This window comes from Colobus angolensis, unplaced genomic scaffold (genome assembly GCF_000951035.1).
Source record: "Colobus angolensis palliatus isolate OR3802 unplaced genomic scaffold, Cang.pa_1.0 Scaffold50, whole genome shotgun sequence".
NCBI lineage: Eukaryota > Metazoa > Chordata > Mammalia > Primates > Cercopithecidae > Colobus > Colobus angolensis.
This window is the reverse complement of record NW_012118488.1, coordinates 3,711,544-3,722,224: the sequence shown is the minus strand read 5'-3', so window position 1 is coordinate 3,722,224 and position 10,681 is coordinate 3,711,544. Positions and strand designations below refer to the sequence as shown.

Genomic DNA, 10,681 nt, shown 5'->3' with positions numbered 1-10,681 from the left:
GCTAAAGGAATCATGTTTGTTGATAACAATGATAAGTTAAATCTCTCTTTTTTTTTTTTGAGACAGTCTTGCTATGTCATCCAGGCTGGAGTGCAGTGGCGTGATCTTCGCTTACTGCAACCTCTGCCTCCCAGGTTCAAGTGATTCTCCTATCTCAGCCTCCTGAGTAGCTAGGATTACAAGTGTGCGCCACGATGCTGGGCTAATTTTTGTATTTTTAGTAGAGACGGGTTTCACCATGTTGGCCAGGCTGGTCTCGAACTCCTGACCTCAAGTGATTTGCCCGCCTTGGCCTCCCAAAGTGCTGTCACCACACCCGACTGATAAGTGAAATCTAACTGGAAAGTTTCAAGCATCTGCCTAATAGGTGACACAGGCTTTTTTTGTTTTGCAGTGGGGCAGGTACAGTCATTGTAGAATTTAGGATCTACATTTCTTGATCATTCTGACTGAAAAATCAGTTGTGTAAACTCTAGGAGTCTGGAATGTTTTGTCCGTGATTCCTAGGAAATTTTAAACTGTGAGATTGTACGGCTTGCTTCTGTATTTGAAAGTGGAAGACAGCCTGGCACCGTCAGGGGCTTTTTTTTTTTTTTTTTCCAAACCCCTGGGGTTTTGCTCATGGGCTCCCAGACTTCCCGACTGAACAGACTCACCAGCCACCTGGCACCAGGACGCATGTGGCAGGAGACAGTGAGCACTGTCTCCTAGAGACAGTCACATAGGCCTGGGAGACAGCAGGGCTCCCGGAAGCTGTTCCCAAAGCAGGGCTCACACTGTCACCTCCCGATCTACAGGTTCATTGGGTTGCTCTCGTATCCAATGCTGTGTGTGTGTGTGTGTGTGTGTGTGTGTAATGATACCATTCCAGCAAGAAAGAGGGAAAATGACCACTCTGGATTATTTGGCTTCATTCAGTAAGAATATTAAATACTTTTTATTGCCGGGCGCGGTGGCTCAAGCCTGTAATCCCAGCACTTTGGGAGGCTGAGACGGGCGGATCACGAGGTCAGGAGATCGTAGACCATCCTGGCTAACACAGGTGAAACCCCTTCTCTAGCAAAAATCACAAAAAAACTAGCCAGGCGAGGTGGCGGGCGCCTGTAGTCCCAGCTACTCGGGAGGCTGAGGCAGGAGACTGGCGTAAACCCGGGAGGCGGAGCTTGCAGTGAGCTGAGATCGGGCCATTGCACTCCAGCCTGGGCGACAGAGCGAGACTCCGTCTCAAAAAAAAAACAAAAAACTTTTTCTTTTTTTTTTTTTTTTTTTTTTTTTTTTTTTTTTTTTACAGACAGGATATCACTTTGTTGCTCAGGCTGGAGCACAGTGGCATGATCATGGCTTACTGCAGTCTTGAACTCCTAGGCTCAACTGATGTGATACTCCTACCCGAGCCTCCCAAAGTACTGGGATTACAGACACAACGTAGTAATAATTTTTTTTTAAGACAAGGTATTACTCTGTTGCCCACTTTGGAGTGCAGTGGCACAATCAGCTCACTGTAACCTTAAAGTCCTGGGCTTGAGGGATCCTCCTGCCTCAGCCTCCTGAGTAGCTGGGACTACAGGCAGGTACCACCAGACTTGGCTAATTTTTTTGTAGAACGGAATCTTGCTTTGTTGCTCGGGCTGGTTTCCAACTCCTGGGCTCAAGGGATCCTCCCACCTCAGCCTCCCAAAGTGTTGGGATTACAGGCGTGAGCCAGTGTGCCCAGCTCAAGAATAATTTTTTAAAAGTCTGAGCTAAAAGAATCATAACAACTAATACACAACACTATTACTCTAACGCTGAGACAACTTTTTTTCTCCAAGGGCCAAGGTGATCCGAGGCCTTTTCTTTCACTCAACTCAGGAATCACTTATGGCCCATTGGGGCTAAAATGTGAAGCCGACAGGGAACTCAGGTGTCCAAGGCAACAAATTGTCACTGAATTAGCTTCCTTTTATTGATTGATTGATTGACTGAGATGGAGTTTCGCTCTGTCGCCCAGGCTGGAGTGCAGTGGTGTGATCTTGGCTCACTCTAAGCTCAGCCTCCTGGATTCATGCCATTCTCCTGCCTCAACCTCCCGAGTAGCTGGGACTACAGGCGCCCACCACCACGCCCGGCTAATTTTTTGTATTTTTAGTAGAGACAGGGTTTCACTGTGTTAGTCAAGATGGTCTCAATCTCCTGACCTTGTGATCCGCCCCCTTGGCCTCCCAAAGTGCTAGGATTACAGGCATGAGCCAGCATGCCTAGCCAGCTTCCTTTTAGTTAGGTCACCTATATCTCCTACCTTCCCCTGAAAGGATAGTCCTTGTTTTTGTTTCTAAGTGCTAAATTTTGAAAGTTACCTAAAAGGGTCTCTAGCATCATCATAAAGTCCAAAAAATATTTTACCGACAGGGCTGGCTTTAAAAAAATGAGTTAATACATATAACAGTGGTTGGTACTCCATAAACTGCTTGCAGACCTAAATCGCTGTTGTGAAATGCCTTTAATTGTTACGCTGCCCACTCCCACCTTTGGCTTGCTACGCCTCTATTTGGTCCTCGCACCTCGGCGCGGCCTCCCACGCCCCGCACGCGACCCCCTCCCAGTTCCCGCCTCTTTTTACTCAGGCCCCTCCTTCCACTCATATCCCCGGGCCCTGGCTTGGCCCCGAGACGCATGCGCACTAGGGAAGGTAGGCGGAGTCTTAAGGACGAGGGAGGAGGAGCAGGGAAACCCAGGGAGGGAAGGGGAAGAGAAGAGAGTAAAGGGGAGGAGGCCGCGCGGGGTGGGGCCCGGCGGTACGCGCTGGCTGCGTCGACGTGCTGACGCCATGACGCCGCGGCCGGTGTGTGTCGGTGTGTGTGTGTGTGTGTGAGTGTGCGCGCTCCGAGTGTGTGTGTATTTGTGTATCGGCGGTCCCGCAGGTCCCGGATGTTGCGGACAGTATGAGGCGAGCTCAGGGGGACGGGGACCAGCAGCTGTCGCCGCCGCTCTCAGGTGAGTGGGGGGAGGAGAGTCGAGGGAGGGGGTTGTCCTGTCGGAGTGGGGGGGCACCTCCCTGAAGAGGTGACTGACCCCCACTGCCCCCCCACCCCCCGCCACACACATATACTCTCCTCAGTCCCATTTCCTACACCCGGATTACGTGGCCTGCGAATGCCAAAGCCGAATCAGCCGTCCCTTCTCCCTATCTCAAGCATTCAGGAGACACAAACGCGCCCCCCGCCTTCAGCCCCCCCCCATCATTTCCCAGCCCCATCCCCCTTGCCAAATAGTGAGCTGTCGCCTGCGGCGAGATGGGTGACTGCGCATGCGCGAGTGTGAACGAGCTGGGGTGCTTCTTAGCTGCCCCCGGGGCGCATGCGCATCGTGGTGTTGCAGGGACCTGCGGGATAAAGAGCCGGTGGAGCACGAGTCCGCCTTCTTCCCAGGCTGTGGGCTAGACTTGCTGCCAGATAATGAGCCTGTTGCTCCTGCCCAAAAGGGAGAATTTAAATTATGTGAAAGACTTACGGACAAAGCGCTATTCTCATCTGGTGTTGCCCTAGAGACTCCCAGGCTACAAACGCCTCCCAGAGCCAGCATGTCCCACACTGACCCTTCTTTTGAAACTGTCACTGCATCTTCTAGTTGTAGGATTACTTTTCCATTCCTATACTCCATCGTCGTGCTTGTACCTTTTAGTACCAACTTACCCTAAATTTAGGAGTAGGTGCTCCATTCCATCACTTGTCCTGGCAGGGGATTTTGGAAGCTTTGCTAAAGAAGACTAAGGGTCATAAAAGAAACTAAGTGAGGCATTTCATTTTAGTAAAATTCTTGATTCGCAGAACTAGATAAGACAGAGATAAAGGGCACACTCAGTATAAAGCTTAGGGTCCTAACTATAAATCAAGACATCAGGAATCTCACCTACCAGCCCTCTTACTTTGTGTGACCTATGTGCCTTTTTATTTGGTCAAAGATCTTCCTTAGCACTTGTAATTTTATCTGTACCTTATTGGTGCTCTGTGACGTGAAAACAAAGGCAATCTGAAACTGTTGGTGGACAATAACTTATTCAGTGGAGGTTTTAAGTAATGTGATGTTTCTTTCACGTTGGCAAATAACAAAAAGAAATGTAAATAACGAACTCTGAAGAACAGTAGTATTTCAGTGATCTAGGACCTGGGTTTTCAGTTGGCGATTTTATGTGACCCTGTTTTGGGATACTTTGCTGCTGCTTACTTCTGCCATCAAAACAGAGAGAAGAAAAGATAAGCTCTTAATAGCAAAAGGCTTTCTAGATAACATTGAAATGAATAGCTAAATTGTTGTGGGGAGGGGAGTGCGAGAGGAGGGGCATTTTTTGTGTTTTTCAGTTCTCCTTGCCAATCCTAGTCTCCTAGCTGGATAACTGGGAAGGGACCTTACTTTCAATTCTCTTTAGTTTGTATTCTTTGATGTTCTGTATTCTTTGATGTTCTTCTCTCAAGGCTTTTTTGGCTGCCTCCAAAACCGCTTGTTCTTGGGCCTTAAAGTATATGTATTTTTCCCTTCCCCTTTTAACCCTGGCCCTTACAGGGTTCAGCTGTCTTTTGTGCTGTTTCCTGTTGCCATGGTTACAGTTAGACCCAAGAGATGACACACAGGGAGCAGAGGAATTTGGGGTGCATATATCTTCCTGGGAAAGAGCTGGAAACTCATCTTTTTTTCCTTTTTTTCTTTTTTTCCTGAGGAGTAGAAGTTATTGTAAGACTACCCCACACTTAGGGTTGGGGCAGTTGGTATCCATTTGGTACTTTATTGATCTCTCCTTTTAGAGCTCTTCATAGTAGCTAATTTGGTATTTGGAGATGTTTACTGTTCCCTATGTCCATACGTAGGATAGGATAGGTTCTGGTAATATCTAGAAGTGAAACTATTGTAGTAAGTGTCCATCTTTCTTCTCAGTAGGTTTCAGCCATTAGGATGCTTCAATTTTTTCTTTTTTCCTCTTCTTTTTTTTTTTTTTTTGAGATGAAGTCTTGCTCTGTCACCCAGGCTGGAGTGCAGTGGTGTGATCTCGGCTCACTGCAACTTTCGCCTCCTGGGTTCAAGTGATTCTCCTGCCTCAGCCTCCCAAGTAGCTGGGATTACAAATGAATGCCACTATGCCTGGCTAATTTTTGTACTTTTTGTAGAGACGAGGTTTTGCCATGTTGGCCAAGCTGGTCTCAAACTCCTGACCTCAAGTGATCCACCCCTGCGTTGGCCTCCCAAAGTGCTGGGATTACAGGTTCAAGCCACCGCGCCAGGCCTGATTTTTTCTAGAAACATTTTGTCTAGTTGAATTCACCGAAGCCTCATTTAAAATTTTGATGGCATGCAATGCTTTTAGATTAAGATGAATACTGTTAAATAATTCGTACTGGTGCAGAGCCTTTTTTAAAAAATCACTCTTTAAAATGGGTAACACATGTACATACATATGAAACAAAATTCAAAAGGTACACAGAGAGTGAAGTCTTTCTTTTCTTACCATCCTCTTTATCCATGAGTTCCCTTTCCCAAAGGCAGCAATCTTGTTTATTCATCCAGAGACAGTATATCCTTTTACAAGCATATACACCTATATATTCTTCACATTTTTTGTTTTTGTTTGTCTTACACAATAAGACACTATGCTTATTTTGCACTTCGCTTTTCCCTATTTATCTTGGTGATCATTCCATATAGTAAATACAGTCCCTCTTCCTTTTTGAAAGATGGCAGATAATTCCATTGTGTAGATGTACCATCATTCAGCCAACACTGACTGGACATTTAGGTTGTTTCCAGTGATACAGTTAATTCCTTGTATGTACTTATTATGTGTACATGAGTGTCTGTTGGTTTAAATTCCTAGTGGACGCGCTGGATCAATGGGTGTGCATTTGTAATGTTGTTAGATATTACTAAATGCTTTCCACAGAGGTTGTATGAATTTATATTCCTGCCAGCAGTGTGAGTCTGCCTGTTTTGTCACCAACACTGTTATCAAAATTTTTGATATTTGTGCCGTCTTTTATCTAAGATTTTAAAGTTCATTATGTAGTTTGTTAAGCTTCACTGCACTGAAGAGTTGTGTATAAATATCTCACTGTTTTGCAGATTGGGGAGGGGTCATGGAGGATTTTGTTTGAAAAATAATGTCATGAGAATAAAGTCATATGTCTGGATAATAGCAAATCCATGACAATGCTAGGAAGACATAAAAAAAAACCTATATTCCAATTTCTTCCTTTAACTCCTAGATGCTAGTTTCTCTGTAATTCTGTAAGCCTGTAAATGATTTATGATCTCCTTTTGATAACTGTAACTTTAAATTGTTTATTCAAGTGAACTGCTGTTATTCTGGTGAGAAATTGAAAAGCTAATCTAGTTAGTTGAGGTCTGCCGTCTTGGTACAGAATACTGGTACTAGCATTTTTTAAGTCTGCTGATTGCAGAATACTTCACTATGAGCTTCAAAGAAGTAGAAAAGAATTAAATATGTCTGTGCCTGAAGAGAGCTTACAGTCTTGTTGGAAAACCTAGAAGAAATGGATAACTGTAGTCTACCATTAGACTTGGTAGTCTGGACACATGTAGTCTACCAAGATTGAACCATGAAGAAATAGAAAACCTGAACTGATCAATAATAGTGAGTGTCAAGATTGAAGCAGTAATAAAAAGTCTCCCATCAAAGAAAAAGCCCAGGACCTGACAGCTTCATTGCTGAATTCTACCAAACATTTCAAGAAGAACTAATACCAGTTCTACTCAAACTATTCTAAAAAGTTGAAGAGAAGGGAATACTTCTTAAACTCATTCTGAGGCCAGTCTTACCCTGATGCCAAAACCAAAGATGTAATCTTTTTATTTATTTATTTATTATTTATTATTATTTTTTTGAGACCGAGTTTCGCTCTTGTTGCCCAGACTGGAGTACAGTGGCGCAATCTTGACTCACCGCAACCTCCGCCTCCCTGGTTCAAGCTATTCTCCTGCCTCAGCCTTCCTGAGTAGCTGGGATTACAGGCATGCAACACCACGCCTGGCTAATTTTGTATTTTTAGTAGAGATGGGATTTCTCCATGTTGGTCAGGCTGGTCTCGAACCCGCCCACCTCGACCTCCCAAAGTACTGGGATTACAAGCCTGAGCCACCACGCCTGGCCCAAAGACATAATCTTGTTGTAAAGCCACACCTACTGAATATAGGAAATAATAAGAGAACAATTAGAAAACAAAACTGTAACAGTAATACACTATGTTCCATGCTGAGAGGACCTTGTGAAGACATGATTAAGGGTTAGAGGAGAGTTCATTTGGGAGGCCTTCCTGGAGGAAGTACATTTGGAGCCCTTTTTTTTTTCTATAATGGTTTAAGTGAAAAATTTTAGACATACAGAAAAATGGAAAGAATAGTACAGTTAACATCTTTATATCCACCACTTAGATTCAACAGTTGTTCACATTTTGCTATATTTATGTATATGCACATATATTTAAATATATACATTTTTGTATTGCAAACATCATGACACTTTACCCTAAAATACTTTAGATGTATCTTCTTAAAGCTTATAATACTTGTCACAGTTAAGGCAATTAACAGTAATTCTCTAATACCATCTAATATCCAATTCATGTTCAGATTTGCTCAGTTATCTTGAAGATGACACTTTTTTTTTTCCTCCAAACATGTCTCTTTAGTCTCTTTAAATCGAGAACAGTTTAGAAGCCACATGATACTGTTTTTTTTTTTTTCCGAGATGAAGTTTCACTGTCGCCTAGGCTGGAGTGCAGTGGCACGATCTTGGCTCACTGCAACCTTTGCCTCCAGGGTTCAAGCGATCCTCCTGCCTCAGCCTCCTGAGGAGCTGGGATTACAGGTGCCCATCACCACGTGGACCTGGCTAATTTTTGCATTTTTAGTAGACACGGGGTGTCACCATGTTGGCCAGGCCAGTCTCAAACTCCTGAATTCAAGTGATCCGCCTGCCTCAGCCTCCCAAAGTGCTGGGATTACAAGTGTGAACCACCATACCTGGCCTCATGATACTGGTTTTTAAAGAGCCTGAGCTGTTTGTCTTGTAGAATATATCACTTCTAGAATTTTCTGGTTATTTCCTCATAGTTTCATAAACAGATATTGAGCTCTAAAGGTCTGATTAGATTATCGTTAAACATTTTTGATGAGACTACTTTGTACGTGTTTCTCTGCTCCTCACTGCATCATAGGAGGAGAAACATGATGTCATAGTGTCCCACTATTAATGATGCTGAGTTTGTTTGATCATTTAAGGTGATAAATACCAGACTCCTTTGTTGTAAAGACATTTTTCCCCCTTTATAATTAGTAAGTTATCTGTGGAGTGGTGCTACTTTGGCATTGTACTATTACACTTCTCCAGCAACATTTCACCTCATGATGATGATCTTTGCGTAAATCAGTTAATTCACTGGTTTTTGGAAATAGTGATTTTTCTGATTCTGTCATTTCTTTTACACTGATTAGCTTTCAATCTTCTGTAAGGATTTTCCTCACCAGTTGGGAATAAATTATAATTCTTTTTTTTTTTTTTTTTTTTTGAGATGGAGTCTCAAAAAAATTGAAATTGTGTTGAAATTGTGTGTTTCTTGCTCTGTCTCCCAGGCTGGAGTGCAGTGGAGTGATCATGGCTCACTGCAACCTCTGCCTCCTGGGTTCAAGTGATTCTTGTGCCTCAACCTCCCAATTAGCTGGGATTACAGGTGCCCGCCACCACACTTGGCTAATTTTTTGTGTTTTTAGTAGAGACAAGGTTTCACCGTGTTGGCCAGGATGGTCCTGATCTCCTGACCTTGTGATCCACCTGCCTTGGCCTCCCAAAGTGCTGAGATTACAGGTGTGAGTCACCACGCCCAGCCAATTTTTGTATTTTTAATAGAAATGGGGTTTCACCATATTGACCAGGCTGGCCTCGAACTCCTGACCTCAAGTGATCCTCCTGCCTCTGCTTCCCAAAGTCTTGGGATTACAGGCATGAGCCACCGTGCCTGGCATAAATTATAGTTCCTACTAAAAAATTGAGATAAATTCTTCATTTTTTTCTTTAACACTTTTCTGAGTAAGGAAATGGTACAGTATCATCTCTAATGGTGGTAAATGAGTTTTTCATTCTCATTGTTTTAGTGTCATGGATTTTAGTTTATTCTATGTTTTACCAACATTTACATTCTTTTTGATGCTCGCACTGTTCCGTATTTGGCCTGTGGGAGCCCTTTAAGCTTGGGCTATGAGTGCTTCCTTGCTTTCTGTCACAAGAAGTTCCTAGCTTACTTTGTATTTTTCCTTTCCTAGATGCAGAACCCTTACCCTTACCTTTATGTATATGACATTTTCTTCCCTTTCAGTAAATTATGAGGTTGGTGCAAAAGTAATTGCGGTTTTGTCATTTATGGTACAAACCGCAGTTACTTTTGCACCAATCTAATAGGTTGTTTGTCTACCATATGCAGCTTCTGGAACCAAAATCTAAAAACTAAAGGTGCTTTAACTTTAACCCAATGTACTTAGTGTTTGACTCACTTCTGTGTCACTGCCATTGCTGGATTCTGGATGTTAGAACTCACAGCTTCCCTGACTTGAATATCCTTCGTGAAAGGCAGTATCTGAAGAGAGCATTGACCACCCCCTTGTCCCCACCTCTCATGAGCAAACTTGTTTTTTTCTAAGATGAAAGGCACACATAATAAAATTTAGAGGTTGAAATTGTGTGTTTCTAAGCTTTGGGATGTGGCGGTTTTATTATTATATAAAAACATCTGTGTGTCTATGCCCAAGTATGTCTTCCCTTTTCCTCATCTCTACACAGAGTGTTATGTAAGATTATGCTGTAATCGCGCATTTTTTAAATTATCACTAGATTTTCATCATAAAAAAGAAGTGAGGCAAATTGTTCTTAAGTAGGGAAAAATTTCAGATAGGCCATAAACTCTGATATCTAGGTGTCTTAACTCAGGATCTGGAACAGTGCCGAATCCTGTGGCTTTCTGTCATGTACTGTAGACTCAGGAGGAAAGTGAGGGCAGCCACAATGTTTTCTGAAAATTCATCACACTAATAAAGGTTAATACAAATGAAAGATACAGCAGAACTGCTTTCTAAAGTGGGTTTCGGGGTAGACTAATTCCTGTCTTAGCAAAAAATGTTTTGTTAGACTTCTACAATGTAGTGGTATTTGAGTAATCTTACTGATTTCAGGTTACTCAAAGCCAGACAATAACAGTATTCTGATATTTATCTGAAATTCATATTTCAGTTGCTTTTTACCATTTTGTCATATTTACAAGGTTATTCTCAACCTGGTTTCGTAACAATACTGGTCCCAAATTAAATCCTGCTTGTATATTCAGGGAAGCACACCTGTTTCTTGTGTTTGTTTTCAGGCATAGTGAATCTCTCTGAAAGGCTATTCTGACACATTTGCCAATAAGACCTAGTAGCCACTTTTATTTTTGTTTTTGAAAAGCTCCCATTACAGGAAAAAGAAATTCTAAAGTACACATTCTTGAGGAAATGCTTGGGCTGTCATTCTTCCAACTATGGTCATGTTTTAATAGAACTAGCAAGGAGTTGCCTAGGTACTCTATGACAGAGCTGGTCATGCAGCTTTGGGAGAGCTGCATATAGACCTTAGGGAATTAACCATTCAGACAGCAACACCTTTTTTTTTTTT

General features: G+C 42.8%; 1 protein-coding gene across 4 annotated transcripts in view; it reads left to right on the top strand.

Annotated features, from left to right (window-relative positions):
- Positions 1 to 2,665: 2,665 nt before the first annotated feature.
- Positions 2,666 to 10,681, top strand: part of SPOP (speckle-type POZ protein) — an 85,156-nt gene continuing 77,140 nt past the window's right edge. For 2 of the 4 annotated variants that reach the window (XM_011959923.1, XM_011959924.1), the window contains exons 1-2: positions 2,695 to 2,973; positions 4,975 to 5,048. The gene's annotated coding sequence lies outside the window, so the exon portion shown is untranslated. Of the gene's footprint in view, positions 2,974 to 4,974; positions 5,049 to 10,681 lie in introns of all 4 variants that reach the window. The other 2 variants (XM_011959920.1, XM_011959922.1) reach the window with 2 other exon arrangements.